Here is a 17,029-nt window from a genome sequence, read left to right as displayed (position 1 = left end):
ATAGATCGCCCGCAGATCCGACGTCCGATCACCTCCCAAGTGCAGTGTTTACATCTGTTCTCTACCCTAAACACCCACTAATTACCCATCAATCACCCCCTGTCACTGCTACCTATCAGATTAGACCCCTATCTGCCCCTAGGGCACTCAATCACCCGCCCACACCCTCAGAATGCCCTCAGACCCCAGCCCTGATCACCTCGCCAGTGCATTGCTTGCATCTATTCCTCCCTCTAATCACACCTTGAGACACCCATCAATCACCTCCTGTCACCCCCTAGCACACCTACCCATCAGATCAGGCCCTAATTTGCCCCGTGTGGGCTCCTGATCACTCGGCCAAACCCTCAGATCCCCCTCAGACCCCCTTCCGATCACCTCCCCAGTGCATTGATTGCATCTATTTTCCCCTCTAACCACCCCCTGAGACACCCATCAATCACCTCCTGTCATCCCCCTAGCACTCCTATCCATCAGATCAGGCCCAATACAACCTGTCATCTAAAAGGCCACCCTGCTTATGACCGGTTCCACAAAATTCGCCCCCTCATAGACCACCTGTCATCAAAATTTGCAGATGCTTATACCCCTGAACAGTCATTTTGAGACATTTGGTTTCCAGACTACTCACGGTTTTGGGCCCGTAAAATGCCAGGGCGGTATAGGAACCCCACAAGTGACCCCATTTTACAAAAAAAGACACCCCAAGGTATTCTGTTAGGTGTATGACGAGTTCATAGAAGATTTTATTTTTTGTCAAAAGTTAGCGGAAATTTATTTTTATTGGTTTTTTTTCACAAAGTGTCATTTTTCACTAACTTGTGACAAAAAAATAAAATCTTCTATGAACTCGCCATACACCTAACGGAATACCTTGGGGTGTCTTCTTTCTAAAATGGGGTCACTTGTGGGGTTCCTATACTGCCCTGGCATTTTAGGGGCCCTAAAACCGCGAGGAGTAGTCTAGAAAACAAATGCCTCAAAATGACCTGTGAATAGGACGTTGGGCCCCTTAGCGCACCTAGGCTGCAAAAAAGTGTCACACATGTGGTACCGCCGTACTCAGGAAAAGTAGTATAATGTGTTTTGGGGTGTATTTTTACACATACCCATGCTGGGTGGGAGAAATTTCTATGTAAATGGACAATTGTGTGTAAAAAAAATCAAACAATTGTCATTTACAGAGATATTTCTCCCACTTAGCATTGGTATGTGTAAAAATACACCCCAAAACACATTATACTACTTCTCCTGAGTACGGCGGTACCACATGTGTGGCACTTTTTTACACCCTAAGTACGCTAAGGGGCCCAAAGTCCAATGAGTACCTTTGGGATTTCACAGGTCATTTTGCGACATTTGGTTTCAAGACTACTCCTCACGGTTTAGGGCCCCTAAAATGCCAGGGCAGTATAGGAACCCCACAAATGACCCCATTCTAGAAAGAAGACACCCAAAGGTATTCCGTACGGAGTATGGTGAGTTCATAGAAGATTTTATTTTTTGTCACAAGTTAGCGGAAAATTACACTTTGTGAAAAAAAAACAATTAAAATCAATTTCCACTAACTTGTGACAAAAAAATAAAAACTTCTATGAACTCACCATACTCCTAACGGAATACCTTGGGGTGTCTTCTTTCTAAAATGGGGTCATTAGTGGGGTTCCTATACTGCCCTGGCATTTTAGGGGCCCTAAACCGTGAGGAGTAGTCTTGAAACAAAAATGACCTGTGAAATCCTAAAGGTACTCATTGGACTTTGGGCCCCTTAGTGCAGTTAGGGTGCAAAAAAGTGCCACACATGTGGTATCGCCGTACTCGGGAGAAGTAGTACAATGTGTTTTGAGGTGTATTTTTACACATACCCATGCTGGGTGGGAGAAATACCTCTGTAAATGACAATCTTTTGATTTTTTTACACACAATTGTCCATTTACAGAGTTATTTCTCCCACCCAGCACGGGTATGTGTAAAAATACACTCCAAAACACATTGTACTACTTCTCCCAAGTACGGCGATACCACGTGTGGCACTTTTTTGCACCCTAACTGCGCTAAGGGGCCCAAAGTCCAATGAGTACCTTTAGGATTTCACAGGTCATTTTGAGAAATTTTGTTTCAAGACTACTCCTCACGGTTTAGGGCCCCTAAAATGCCAGAACAGTATAGGAACCCCACAAATGACTCCATTTTAGAAAGAAGACACCCCAAGGTATTCTGTTAGTAGTACGGTGAGTTCATAGAAGATTTTATTTTTTGTCACAAGTTAGCGGAAATTGATTTTTATTGTTTTTTTTCACAAAGTGTCATTTTCCGCTAACTTGTGACAAAAATAAAATCTTCTATGAACTCACCGTACTACTAACTGAATACCTTGGGGTGTCTTCTTTCTAAAATGGAGTCATTTGTGGGGTTCCTATACTGTTCTGGCATTTTAGGGGCCCTAAACCGTGAGGAGTAGTCTTGAAACAAAATTTCTCAAAATGACCTGTGAAATCCTAAAGGTACTCATTGGACTTTGGGCCCCTTAGCGCAGTTAGGGTGCAAAAAAGTGCCACACATGTGGTATCGCCGTACTCAGGAGAAGTAGTATAATGTGTTTTGGGGTGTATTTTTACACATACCCATGCTGAGTGGGAGAAAGATCTCTGTAAATGGACAATTGTGTGTAAAAAAAATTAAAAAATTGTCATTTACAGAGATATTTCTCCCACCCAGCATCGGTATGTGTAAAAATACACCCCAAAACACATTATACTACTTCTCCTGAGTACGGCAATACCACATGTGTGGCACTTTTTTGCAGCCTAACTGCGCTAAGGGGCCCAAAGTCCAATGAGCACCTTTAGGCTTTACAGGGGTGCTTACAAATTAGCACCCCCCAAAATGCGAGGACAGTAAACACACCCCACAAATGACCCCATTTTGGAAAGTAGACACTTCAAGGTATTCAGAGAGGGGCATGGTGAGTCCGTGGCAGATTTCATTTTTTTTTGTTGCAAGTTAGAAGAAATGGAAACTTTTTTTTTTTTTGTCACAAAGTGTCATTTTCCGCTTACTTGTGACAAAAATTAATATCTTCTATGAACTCACTATGCCTCTCAGTGAATACTTTGGGATGTCTTCTTTCCAAAATGGGGTCATTTGGGGGTATTTATACTATCCTGGAATTCTAGCCCCTCATGAAACATGTCAGGTGGTCAGAAAAGTCATAGATGCTTGAAAATGGGAAAATTCACTTTTTGCACCATAGTTTGTAAACGCTATAACTTTTACCCAAACCAATAAATATACACTGAATGGTTTTTTTTTTATCAAAAACATGTTTGTCCACATTTTTCGCGCTGCATGTATACAGAAATTTTACTTTATTTGAAAAATGTCAGCACAGAAAGTTAAAAAAAAATCATTTTTTTGCCAAAATTCATGTCTTTTTTGATGAAAATAATAAAAAGTAAAAATCGCAGGAGCAATCAAATAGCACCAAAAGAAAGCTTTATTAGTGACAAGAAAAGGAGCCAAAATTCATTTAGGTGGTAGGTTGTATGAGCGAGCAATAAACCGTGAAAGCTGCAGTGGTCTGAATGGAAAAAAAGTGGCCGGTCCTTAAGGGGGGTAAAGCCCACGGTCCTCAAGTGGTTAAGGAATGGCTAATGAGTTGCAAATAATTCCAAGATGATGCATGTTTTTCTTTTTTATGAAACTTTATGCAGCATGAAAATGGATCAACCAAATGACACAGGTGCATAAAATTAGCATCAACTCAACTATTTGTATCTCGCTGACCATCCCTCTTTAGGATTACAGATGGTCAATGAGACGCTAATTGTTCCAGCATGCATGCAAATCTAATGCAAATTACAGATTTCAGAGGCAGAGTTTTCACAAGCTGAGGGCTTGTGAATTGGGCCTTTAGAAATCAGTATTTTGATTGGCCAGGTTCCAAGCTGCATAGAAATGAAGCCTCTCTGCTGAATGATGCGGATTTCGATTTTATTTTACAAAAACAGCTACAATTACATTTTTAATAGTTTTACTTTTTTTCCAAAATCTGGATGGATAATCAACTTCTCAATATTAAAGTAAACCTAAAGGTGGCCATACACCATACAATAAAATGATCCGATTTTACGGCAATTCGATAAAAACGATTGGATCTCCCGGAAAAAATCGAAAGCTTTTTTTTCATTCTTTCATTCTTATTTTTTCATAATTGGGGAAAAATTTAACATACGTGTGTTGTACATTGGTCATATTTTTGAAATGCTACAATCATTCAGAAAAATTGATTGCAACTCTTACATTGAACAGATATTTAAAAAATTGAATGGTGTGTGGTCACCTTAAGATAGCGGCAAAACAACAATTCATACACAAACACTTTCATTCCAGCGCAGGAGACTTGGGCGCAGCAGTGAGTAACTTCTGCGCCGTCAGACTACGGAGCTGAAGTTACTTATAAAACACTATAATTTGGCCTCCTGCAATTGCTGGAAGCCGAATTATTTAATTCCCTACCATCCATGGCGGCCTGGAGGGGGAATAGTATTTAATACAGCCGGGACTTGTGCAGCAGCATCAGCCATTTTCCTCTCGTCCGCATTTATACATACCTCCAGCCCCCTTCAGCCTGATCGCTCTCTAGCCATCCTCCGCCGATGCAGAACACTCCTGGCCGTGGTAGTGTGATAGGGGAGCGCGTGCACTGCGTTGACTGGCCAAAGTTAACGAGAGGATTGGGGATGAAAGAGGAGGCAGCGGAGGATGACGAGGGAGCGATCAGGACGAAGGGGGCTGGAGGAAGCCCCAGGTATGTATAAATATTTGCTTTGCATTCATCTCAGGTACACTTTCACCTATTGAGGACTGGCTGCCTAACCCCCCTTAAGGACCAGGCATTTTTGAATGGGGGGGGCACGCGTTTGGGGGGTCAGGCAGCCGGATCCCCAGTGCTGCGTGCCGGGCATGGTGTTCCCCCTTAAACCAGATGTCCCCCCTTTTGCCAGCAGCCTTTACTCACCTTCCAGGCTCCAACGATGAGCCGCAGTAGCCCCCTCTGCTCCGGATGGTATCTCTGCTCCTACTGCCGCTCAGTTCCGGGTCGCGGCTTGATGACATCATCAAGCCGGGACCCGCCGCTGACGTCAGAGGGAGCAGAGATGCCAGCCGGTGTGGAGAGGGGGCACGGCAGGGAGACGAGTGGATCCTCTTCTTACCCCCCTACCGCCACAGCTCTGTAAGTGATCACTATGATCCGCCGGCGATTGTAGTGATCACGTGATCAGCAGCCATACGCGATGGCTGCTGATCACTGAGGGGAGATGTCAGCTGTCATATGACAGCTTAATCTCCCCTCTCGGGTGCGCACAATCACCGCATCAGGCTAGAACAGCCACAAGCGAGGCATAGGATCTACTATGTTCGGTTCCCAAAAGGTTAAGGATAATGGTTTGAGTTTATAAAACCTTTAGGGACATTAAACATGCCCGCTCCATTGCAAAATGTATCACTTTAATTTAGTGCACTCTAATTATGCAATTTAAATTTTGCATTCTAGGGTATTTAACCACCTTAGGACCGCCTAACGTCGATCGGTAGCCACAAGGTGGCTCCCAGAGAACCGCCTAATGCCAATTGGAGTCAAGTCCTAGGGGAGGAGATTAGCGGGGATCACGCATACCCACTTGAGTCTCCGTAAGCAGTCTACCAGCAGCGTTTGTTTTCCTTGTACAGTGCTGCAATCTATTGCATCGCTGTACTGGGGACAGCCCTGTCACTTGGCTGTCCACTGGAGCAGCTCACTACGTGATCCCCTCTCATAGGCTGATGCCTATGAGACACGGAGCGCACTGATTGGCTCTTGGGGGGAGGGAGGGTAAAAAAAGGCCAAGCTGCAGGGCCGCACAACTCAGCACACAAGTGATTCCCCCCTCCCCCTTTTCTCCCTACCAACAGAGCTCTCTGTTAGTGGGGTCTGATCGCTCCATAGTTTTGTTTTTTTTTTGAATATTTTTATTATTTTTTGTAATAAATTTAGCTTTTTTTTTTTCCCCCTCAGTCCAGCTCGCTCCCTCCCTCCCCCGCCAGTGAATCAGCGTGATCGCTTCAGCCTATGACAGCTGATCACTCCCCAGCCTATGGAGGGGACAGCCGTGTCACAAAAGGGAACCTAAACTGAGAAGGATATGGATTTTTCTTTTTAAAATAATACCAGTTGTATGACTCTCCTGCTGTATAATACTTTTAGCCCCAGCCCCTCAACAAGCATAGCAGATCAGGTGCTCTGACTGAAGTCAGACTGGATTAGCTGCATGCTTGTTTCAGGTGTGTGATTCAGCCACTACTGCAATCAAAGAGATCAGCATGCCTGCCAAGCAACTGGTATTGTTTAACCACTTGAGGACCCACCCTTTACCCCCCCTTAAGGACCAGCGCTGTTTTAGCTGATCTGTGCTGGGTGGGCTGTGCAGCCCCCAGACAGATCAGGGTGCAGGCAGAGCGACCAGATCACCCCCCTTTTTTCCCCACTAGGGGGATGATGTGCTGGGGGGGTCTGATCACTCCTGCCTGCCTGGGTGTTGCGGGGGGGGGGGGGGGGCACCTCAAAGCCCCCCTCCGCGGCGAAATTCCCCCCCTCCCTCTCATCCCGGTCCCCCCTGGCAATCTGGGCTGCACAGAACGCTATCCGTCCTGTGCAGCCAGTGACAGGCTGTCCCGTCACATGGCGGCGATCCCCGGCCGCTGATTGGCCGGGGATCGCCAATCTGCCTTACGGCGCTGCTGTAGCAGCAGCGCCGTACAATGTAAACAAAGCGGATTATTTCCGCTTGTGTTTACATTTAGCCTGCGAGCCGCGATCGGCAGCCCGCAGGCTATTCACGGAGCCCCCCGCCATGAATTGACAGGAAGCAGCCGCTCGCGCGAGCGGCTGCTTCCTGATTAATTAGCCTGCAGCCGGCGACGCAGAACTGCGTCGCTGGTCCTGCAGCTGCCACTTTGCCGACGCGCGCTATGAGTGCGCGGTCGGCAAGTGGTTAAAAGGAAACATCCATATCACTCTTAGTTAAGGTTCCCTTTAAAGAGAACCTGAGGCGGTTCCATGGGGGGGGGGGGGGGCAGATGGGACACATAGGCATGTTCTCTGCCTCAAGACATGCCTCTGTATTCCCATTCTGCCGCTCTCTGCCCCCCCCAAGATTGGCAACAATATTTGTTGCGATCTCTGAGGTAAACATAGGGGAAAGGGATCCCCTGTTCAAAACGGCTGCCAGGTGCTTTCCTGCAGGGTTTGGGCAGCTCTCTCTCCCTGGCCCAGTGAGGCCCATAGGAGCGGCGGGGAGCAGCGGTTTTTGCGACTACCTGATCCGCTCAGCCCCCCGGATCGGGTAGCCTACTTTTTTAATTTTATAAGCCCACCTCAGGCTCTCTTTAAGTGGTTAAAAAGCCTACCGAGAACCTTATTCTTTATAACAAATTCATAACTACATTTAGTAGCAGTAGGGTATTGTAACGTGTTAGCCATCAGTAAAAGCAAGAAGTTTTGTATCAGGATGATGCCATTTATTGGCCAACTTAAAAGAATAAGAGAAAGTGAGCTTTCGGCTGTAAAGCCTTCGACGGGCTTCAATCCTACATTTATGAATACCTTATATGCTCACGTGTAAGCCTAATTTTTCACCCCGAAAAATGCTGGAACGTTACCCACTCGGCTTATATGCGAGTCAGTGGAGCAGAATGGATGGTGGCAGGTTTTGTTACTGGCAGAGGAGCATAAGGATCATGCACAAGTGATCCTGCTCTTACCAGCTGGCTGCCTGCTGTGTCCGTATCCACCATCCCCTGCAACATGGTGTGCAGAGTGCCCTGCTGAAGACTACCATGTCCCTTGGCTTGTGGAGCAGAGTGTGCAAGTAACATTTCAGCAGTTCAATGACTGGGGATTCTTCCTGTGTGGCAATCACTGTGTCTCATATCTATGATGCCATCTAGTGGCATTTTGAGACACAGCTGTATCATCCTTGGGGCTCATATGGCTATGACTTGTACTGGGGGCACATCTGGATACTGTGAAGAGGGCAATACTGGGGAGGGGGGCTTATACACGAGTCAATTAAGTTTTCCTGGTTTCTGAGGGAAAAGCGGGTCGGCTTATATGCGAGATTATACAGTATGTCAGATAACCACAACACCAGAGATACTTTGCTTCTGAATATTCTGTATTTATTTTCTTTTGTATAAAACAAATGACTAAGAACACTCACAAATATAGCTATAAACAACTTGGAAGTCCTAGACAATGAAGACTGTAACTGTAGACAATGAAGATAAACCCTTGCATTCTGGGGATAGGCATTTCTCTACACAATTGATTTTCTGCTCACTTTCAATGGCATTGAAAGTGAGAAGATTCCCAGTAAACAAAGATTAAACTGTCCCACGTGTTTTAGGCTGGAATCCACATGGAGCAATGTGAGGTTTAACCTCTTGAGGACCCACCCTTTACCCCCCCTTAAGGACCAGCACTGTTTTAGCTGATCTGTGCTGGGTGGGCTGTGCAGCCCCCAGCACAGATCAGGGTGCAGGCAGAGCGACCAGATCGCCCCCCTTTTTTCCCCACTAGGGGGATGATGTGCTGGGAGGGTCTGATCGCTCCTGCCTGATGGGTGTTGCGGGGGGGCACCTCAAAGCCCCCCTCCGCGGCGAGATTCCCCCCTCACTCTCCTCTCTGTCCCCCCTGGTGATCTGGGCTGCACAGGACGCTATCCGTCCTGTGCAGCCAGTGACAGGCTGTCCCCTGTCACATGGTGGCGATCCCCGGCCGCTGATTGGCCGGGGATCGCCGATCTGCCTTACGGCGCTGCTGCGCAGCACAATGTACTGTATAAGCTCCAAAGCAAATTGGATATTTTATTACTTTAGCTTGTGTAACTGTGAAATTCTTTGCCATGTTATAGTATGTATATGAATAACTGGTCTCATCATTGTGTGGTTAAATTTCTAATGAGCAAGATAAGTTAATTACACCACAGTCATGCCCCTACACAGTTATGGAGACAGGTAAGCTGATGAAAGGCTGGATTATGTTCACTGTTAACCACTTGCCGAACGCACACTCATACCGCGCGTCGGCAAAGTGGCAGCTGCAGGACCAGCGACGCAGTTCTGCGTCGCCGGCTGCAGGCTAATTAATCAGGAAGCAGCCGCTCGCGCGAGCGGCTGCTTCCTGTCAATTCACGGCGGGGGGCTCCGTGAATAGCCTGCGGGCAGCCGATCGCAGCTCGCAGGCAAAATGTAAACACAAGCGGAAATAATCTGCTTTGTTTACATTGTACTTTAGGGGGGGTTTTGCGCTGTGGTCCTCAAGTGGTTAAAGGGAACCTGAAGTGAGAGGTACATAGAGACTGTCATATTTATTTCTTTTTAAGCAATACCAGTTGCCTGGCAGCTCTGTTGATCTATTTGGCTGCAGTAGTTTCCGAATTACAACAGAAACAAGCATGCAACTAATCTTGTCAGATCTGACAATGTCAGAAACATCTGATCCGCTGCATGCTTGTGCAGGGTCTACGGCTAAAAGTATTAGAGGCAGAGGATCAGCAGGACTGCCAGGTAATGGTGTCTAAAAGGAAAAAAAAAATATGGCATCCTCCATATAACTCTCAAACACAAAAAGGAGATTTCTAAGCACCAGTTGAGTTGCAAAGCACACACTATTTCATCCCACCATAACAGACACAGCTACAGCAAATGGCAGCCCTACAGCCATTTCGCAAGGACACTTGCTTCCTCAGAGACCCTTCGCAAGTGTTCTTGCGAAACAGCTGTCAGGCCGCCATTTGTTGTAGCTGTGTCTGTAATGGTTGGATAAAATGAAGTGTGCTGTGCTTTGCAACTCAACTGGTGCCCAGAAATCTCTCTACGTTTGAATGTGACTACTAATCCGAAGGCACAGTGAGGGACCATATACCCCCCTGAAGGTCTGCCTAGCCGATCGGCTATCTTCTCTACAATTGCTCCATATAACCATCACCTCAGATGTCCTTTAGGGTTTGCACACAGCCTCACAAAGAATTCTGTTGCTATGCATGGAGGTGGAAGAATGACAAAGCAGTTTTCGGTAGGTGGGGTTAGAGGGCAACAATGCACTCACCCAAGATGATTCAGAATTCTGGATGTCTGTGAAGCACTGCAGTGACTCTACACGTTAGATTCTCAGCAGAGACAGCCCCAACCCGACTGCCTCTGCAGAGTTTAGTCTAGTATGTGTATGAAGTTTAAAGGGTATCTGTCAGACTGCAAAAGCTAATTTAAACCTCTATTCTCCTGCGTTAAACAGTTTAGAAGGAAGCCAAAAAGGCAATACTGACGTTAAAAAATCTCTCTTACTTTGATGTTTGCTGAACAGCAATTATCTTTATTCCCAAGCTCCTAAGGAGGCCGGCAGGCCGCATAACAGATACTGCAAAGCATTCTGGGGCTGCTTCTTCTCCCCACTGCACTCCCTTGGTCCTCCCCTTCATGTCCCTATCCCGCCCCAAGGCTGCTTTCACAGTGAGAAGTTACAGGCTCATGTTACATCAGCAACCCAACTCACAGCACTGAAAAATCAATGTGCTGTTCACAGGGCACATGTTCCGTTAGAGTATACTGCAGGAGTCCGCTATTGTTCCTAGCCACATGGCTAATTAATATTCACTGCACAGTAGTGTTGTCCGGATCATGAACCATTAGGATCTTTGATCCTGATCTTTTTTGTGAGTCAAATCATCAGGAACTTGTATATTTTTTATCTTAGTTTACACAGCATATCTAGCTGCAAACTGCTTCAAAATGTTATGATCATTTATTCCTGTGATTCAATGAGAGCAGCCATGTTCTGTTTGTCACATTGTCACAGGCTGAGGGCTGGATATGCTATCAGCTTGCCTGTGTGTAAATTCAGTCCCCTCTCCTCCTCCCTCTGAAATCAATGGCTAGTAACCGCCTCCTGCCCAGACTGAGCTCCCATAAGCCCTTGCTACAGTGCCAAGGCACAAAAGGAGCTGTGGGCGAGGCTTGTTTAGTTTATAGGGAATTACAGTATTAAAAAAAAAGTATTTGGCTTCAGGAATGCCCTATAAACTATATGAAAGGAACACAATTATGCAATGAGTAAAATTTTATCTCTGATCCACTTTAACCACTTCAGGAGCACAGAGGCGCTCTTCCCAACAGCTGTTGGTGGGCTCTGACCGCTGCTGTAGGCAATTTTTTTTTTCTACTAAAAATAGCTATTTTTAATTTTTTGTTATTAATTCCTCCCCTCCCCCATCTCCCTCCGCCAGCTAATGACAGCGATCGGCTCTCATAGGCATTAGCCTATGAGATCCGATCGATCTGTGAGCCTCCCCAGCGGACAGCTGAGTGACACTGGCTGTCCCCAGTACAGTGCTCCCGTAGATCACAGCGCTGTGCAATGTAAATAGACAGCAGTTTTACCGTCTAACAGTCTCCTAGCAGCAATCACCACTGGCAGATTGAGGACAGAGCGGAGATGCACAATCCCCTGCAAACCACTCCATCACTTAATGCCAATTGGCGTTACGTGGTCCTGGGGGAACCACCTTGCAACCGCCAATTGGCGTTAGGGGGTCGCAAGGAGGTTAAAGGGAACCTAAAGCGAGATAAGCATATGGAGACTGCCATATTTATTTTATTTGAAACAATAACTTGCTGTCCTGCTGATCCGTTTGCCTGCGGTAGTGTCTGGATAACACCAGAAACAAGCATGCAGCTACTAGTCAGATTTTACAAAAATGTTCAGTGGCTATGGCTAAAAGTATTAAAAGGCAGAGGATCAGCAGGGTAGCCAGGCAACTTGTGTTACTTAAAAGGCAATAAATACGTCAGCCTCCATATCCCTCTCAGGTTAGTTGTCCTTTAAGTTGATGCTGTGCAACTGCACTTATGTTCATGCCTTTGTATGAACATGACTGCCAATACGTCAAAGCTGTTCTTAATTTCTTACATATACATGTCTCTCTGTACCAATTATAATTCACTAACCTTTCAGCAATTCTTACTATACTCTGATAAGCAAAATATTCTCATATGCGATGGAATAGTCACAGAAAACTCAAAAAATGAATTAGATACAGTGGTGTGCTGCCAACTTTACAGTAATATTTTTAAGAATAAACTCAGCCTCCTACGCGAAGTGTACCTGCTGAATCTAAGGCTCTGTTCACACTAGATGCAGTTGAACACAATTAGAGATGTTGCGAACTTCCGATTTTCGGTTCGCGAACCTTCGCGGAAGGTTCGGTTCGCGTAAAAGTTCGCGAACCGCAATAGACTTCAATGGGGAGGCGAACTTTGAAAAATAGAAAAAATTATGCTGGCCACAAAAGTGATGGAAAAGATGTTTCAAGGGGTCTAACACCTGGAGGGGGGACATGGCGGAGTGGGATACATGCCCAAAGTCCCGGAGAAAAATCTGGATTTGACGCAAAGCAGCGTTTTAAGGGCAGAAATCACATTGAATGCTAAATTGCAGGCCTAAAGTGCTTTCAAACACCTTGCATGTGTATACATCAATCAGGGAGTGTAATTAGAGTTCTGCTTTACACTGACACACCAAACTCACTGTGTAACGCACCGTAAACAGCTGTTTGCGTAGTGACGGCCGTGCTAGACTGGTGCGCAACATGGCCAGAGTGTAGGCCGTGGCGTTTTTCAAGCCCATATAGTCGCCGGGCTGTGGTAGCTCAATGATAGAACAACAGTGACTGTCCAGCTGATCAAATTTGGTCTGACCACAATGAAGCAACGACCTTATTATCTTTTGTGTTCCACCCCCACCCGAGACACTCAAATAGCCGGCGGTCATTGCTTCATTGTGATACGCAAGCCCCTTCACAGCGGCAAGGTAATGATCACGAAGGGGGATGGGCACATGTACATGCCTTTTGTTTTTTTGTTGCAGCTGCCCGCAGTGCAGCCAGAAAAATTAGCCAGGCATGTACACGCACCAGAAAAATTAGTGCAGCGGCCTTAAAAATTCAGGAATCCGCCTAGAGTCCTGGACCCTGTTGGTGGTGGCGGAGAAGGCCAGGTAGTCGGCTACCTGCCGGTCCAGGCGTTGGTGGAGGGTGGATCCGGAAGGACTATGGCGAGGAGTTTTACTAAAGAACGTCTGCATGTCCGACATCACCCTGAGATCGCTGGAGCATCCTGTCCTTGCCTGCGTGGACTTGGGAGGAGGAGGGTTACTGCCAGTGGTACCTTGATTGCGTTGTGCAGCCACATCACCCTTAAACGCATTGTAAAGCATCATCGACAGCTTGTTCTGCAACTGCTGCATCCTTTCGGCCTTGGTGTTGAGTTGGTAACAGGTCCGCCACTTTGTGCCTGTACCGAGGGTCTAGTAGCGTGGCCACCCAGTACATGTCATTCGCCTTGAGTTTTTTGATACGGGGGTCCCTCAACAGGCTGGACAACATGAAAGAGGACATCTGCACAAAGCTGGATGCAGATGTACTCTCCATCTCTTGCTCTTCCTCAGTGACGGAATGCAACTCCTCTTCCTCCCCCCAGCCACGAACAATACCACGGGAACGTGGAGCAGCAGAAGCTCCCTGTGACGGCTGCCGTGGTTGTTGTTCTTCCGCCGCCTCTTCCTCCTCCACAGAAACACCTTCCTCATCATCACCATCATCAGAGTCTGACTCCTCTAATTCCCCACACGACTCCTCTTTTTCCTCCTCCTCCTCCCCCCTCTGTGCTGCCGCAGGTGTTGTGGAAACATCGGGTTCGGGTGTAAATGGCTCCCACGACTTCTGCTGCCGTAACTTCTCGTTCACGCTCCTCCACAGCTGTATCCACCACTCTACGCACGGCACGCTCCAGGAAGTAGGCGTAGGGGGATCAAGTCGCTGATGGTGCCCTCATCGCGACTCACCAGTTTGGTCACCTCCTCAAAGGGCTCCATGACCCTGCATGCATTTTGCATCAGTGTCCAGTTGTTGGGCCACAACATCCCCATCCTCCCAGATTGTGTCCTTGTACTGTAATTATACAGGTACTGGGTGACGGCTTTCTCCTGGTCTAGTAGGCGAGAGAACATCAGCAGGGTGGAATTCCAGCGAGTCGGGCTATCGCAAATCAGGCGTCTCACCGGCAAATTGTTTCTACGCTGAATTTCCGAAAAGCGTGCCATGGCCTTGTAAGAGCGCCTGAAATGCCCACACAACTTCCTGGCCTGCTTCAGGACGTCCTCTAAGCCTGGGTACTTGGACACAAATTTTTGCTTGACCAGATTCAGCACATGTGCAATGCAGGGTATGTGTGTCAGCTTTCTCAAAGTCAACGCAGCAATGAGATTGCTGCCGTTGTCACACACCACGTTGCCGATCTCAAGCTTGTGCGGGGTCAGCCATTGCTCCACCTGTTTGTTAAGAGCAGCCAGGAGAGCTGCTTCAGTGCGACTCTCCGCTTTCAGGCAAGACATGTCTAACACTGCGTGACACCGTCGTACCTGGCATGCAGCATAGGCCCTGGGGTGCTGGGGCTGTGTAGCTGGAGAGGAGATCGCGGCACCAGCCAAGGAGGAGGAGGAGGATGACGACAGCGAAGCGATGGTAGCAGGTGGAGAGGAGGTGGCTGGAGGCCTGCCTGCCTGCAAGCCGTGGAGGTGTGACAAGTCGGTCCGCTGCGCAGCCACGTTCTCCCTGCTTGCTGCCATCAGTCACCAGGTTGACCCAATGGGCTGTGTATGTAATGTAGTGGCCCTGCCCGTGGTTGGCAGACCAGGCATCCGTGGTCAGGTGGACCCTTGACCCAACGCTGTGTGCCAGAGAGGACACCACTTGCCTCTCAACTGCACGGTACAGTTTGGGTATGGCCTTTTGTGAAAAATAATTGCGGCCTGGTATCTTCCACTGCGGTGTACCAATGGCCACAAACTTACGGAAAGCCTCCGACTCCACCAGCTTGTATGGTAATAGCTGGCGAGCTAATAGTTCCGCCACGCCAGCTGTCAGACGCCTGGCAAGAGGGTGACTGGCAGACATTTGCTTCTTACGCTCAAATACTTCCTTCACGGACAGCTGGGTACTGCTGTGGGCAGAGAAGGAACTGCTGAAGGGAAGAGGCGGTGTGGAGGAGGGTGGCTGTGAAGGTGCAAGGGAGAAAGTGGATGAAGACGATGCACCTGAAGGAGGAAGAGGAGAAGGAGGGTGGCTTGTCTTTTGAGGGGGTGCTGCTTTTCCTCAGGTGTTCTTGCCATAGCTGTTTGTGCCTTCTCTCCAGGTGCCTTCGTAAGGCACTTGTCCCTACGTGAGAGTTGGCCTTTCCACGGCTCAATCTTTGCTGGCAGAGACAACAGATGGCTTTGCTCCGATCTGAGACACACACACACGTGAAAAAGTTTCCAAACCGCTGAGCCCCCCTGGGGTGATGGCGCTACGGTGGCATCAGCAGCTGACAAAGGGCATGTTGGCTGGCTGGCCATAGCTGGCGCTACATGGCGCCGGACACTGCCCCCAGCTGTTTCTTAGGACGAGCTCCCTCTGCTATCATGGAGTCGTCTCCTCCTACTCCTCTCTGACTCCTCCTCGGAACTGTCCCCCTGGTCATCTCCTCTACCGGGAACATATGTGGTATCCGTAAATAGTCATCATAATCCTCCTGGCCAGCTTCGCTTTCCTCAGACACCTCAACTGCACCAACTTCAGGCGGTTCATCATCTCCCTCCTCACACGATACGTCCATACTATCGCCACCTAACTCAGACGTATGAGGTGGTGTACCTGCGCCTTCTTGTTGTTGCAGTAGTGGGTGTGAATCAGTGATTTCACCACCACCACCAAAAAACCCCTGCGAAGTGTCAAATGCAGCAGATGTGGTGCTTGTTGTAGCGCTGGTGGCTGCGGGAGATGAGGTGTTCTGTGTTAAATAGGCAAGCATGTCCTGATCTTGGGAAGTGATGGCACGTGCATTCTTCTGAGCACTGAATTTTGGGCTAGGTCCGCACGAAATCACAGCAACACCACCTCGCACAGACCTGCCGGTGCCTGGTGGCCTGCCTCTGGGTCTGCCTCTACCTCTTCCTGGTTTGTCCATTTTGTCCATCTCGGGGGGATGATAGGTATATGCAGTGAGCTGGGTTCACTCAACACAACAGGTAGTTAGATGCAGTGAGCTGGGTTCACTGAACACAACAGGTAGTAAGATGCAGTGAGCTGGGTTCACTGAACAGTAAAGGTACTTAGATGCAGTGAGGCGAGTTCACTCAACACAAAGCTAGGTATATGCAGTGATGAGGTGGGTTAAGTAAACACAACAGGTACTGAGTATATGCAGTACTGGGCAGTACAATGTGCAGCTCCCTGTCACACACACAGGTAGTCATTGAATGTGCTGGGCTGCTGGCAGTGGCACACACACTATCAATAAGCAAGGCTGTGCATGTAACAAAAGTGTCAGTTTGACACACAGAAAAAAAAAAGTACAGGATGAGCTCTGAAAAGAGATTATTGAGGGGTGCTATAAAAGCAATAACAATCAGCCAGGAGCAAGCTAAGCAGCCAAGAACCTAACTAATCTGTCCCTAGAAGAACAAGTCTGCAGCAGCTGTCCCTAGTCTGTCTCTAGCAGGCACACGAGTGAGGCTAATGGCTGCCACAGCCTTCCTCATATAAGGGGGGGTGGGCTCCAGGGCTTAGTGTAGCCTGATTGGCTACAATGTGCCTGCTGACTGTGATGCAGAGGGTCAAAGTTGACCCTCATAGTGCATTATGGGGCGAATCGAACTTCCGCAAAAGTTCGCCTGGTGCAGGCGACCGCGAACCCCCAAAGTTCGCCTGGAACCGTTCGGTACATCTCTAAACACAATATGCGGTCCAAGCCCCGGTTTTCTAAACCGGAACGTAAATGGCTGGAAAACTGATACTCCCTGCCATTTTTGCAGCACGTTTCCAGTACGTTCGTGTTTTTGCTAACGGATCCATGCTAGGTGGGGAGGGGGCCACCATGCTGAAGAAGGTAGCAG

This window comes from Hyperolius riggenbachi, chromosome 2 (genome assembly GCF_040937935.1).
Source record: "Hyperolius riggenbachi isolate aHypRig1 chromosome 2, aHypRig1.pri, whole genome shotgun sequence".
NCBI lineage: Eukaryota > Metazoa > Chordata > Amphibia > Anura > Hyperoliidae > Hyperolius > Hyperolius riggenbachi.
The sequence above is the reverse complement of the archived record's forward strand: the minus strand, read 5'-3'. Positions refer to the sequence as shown.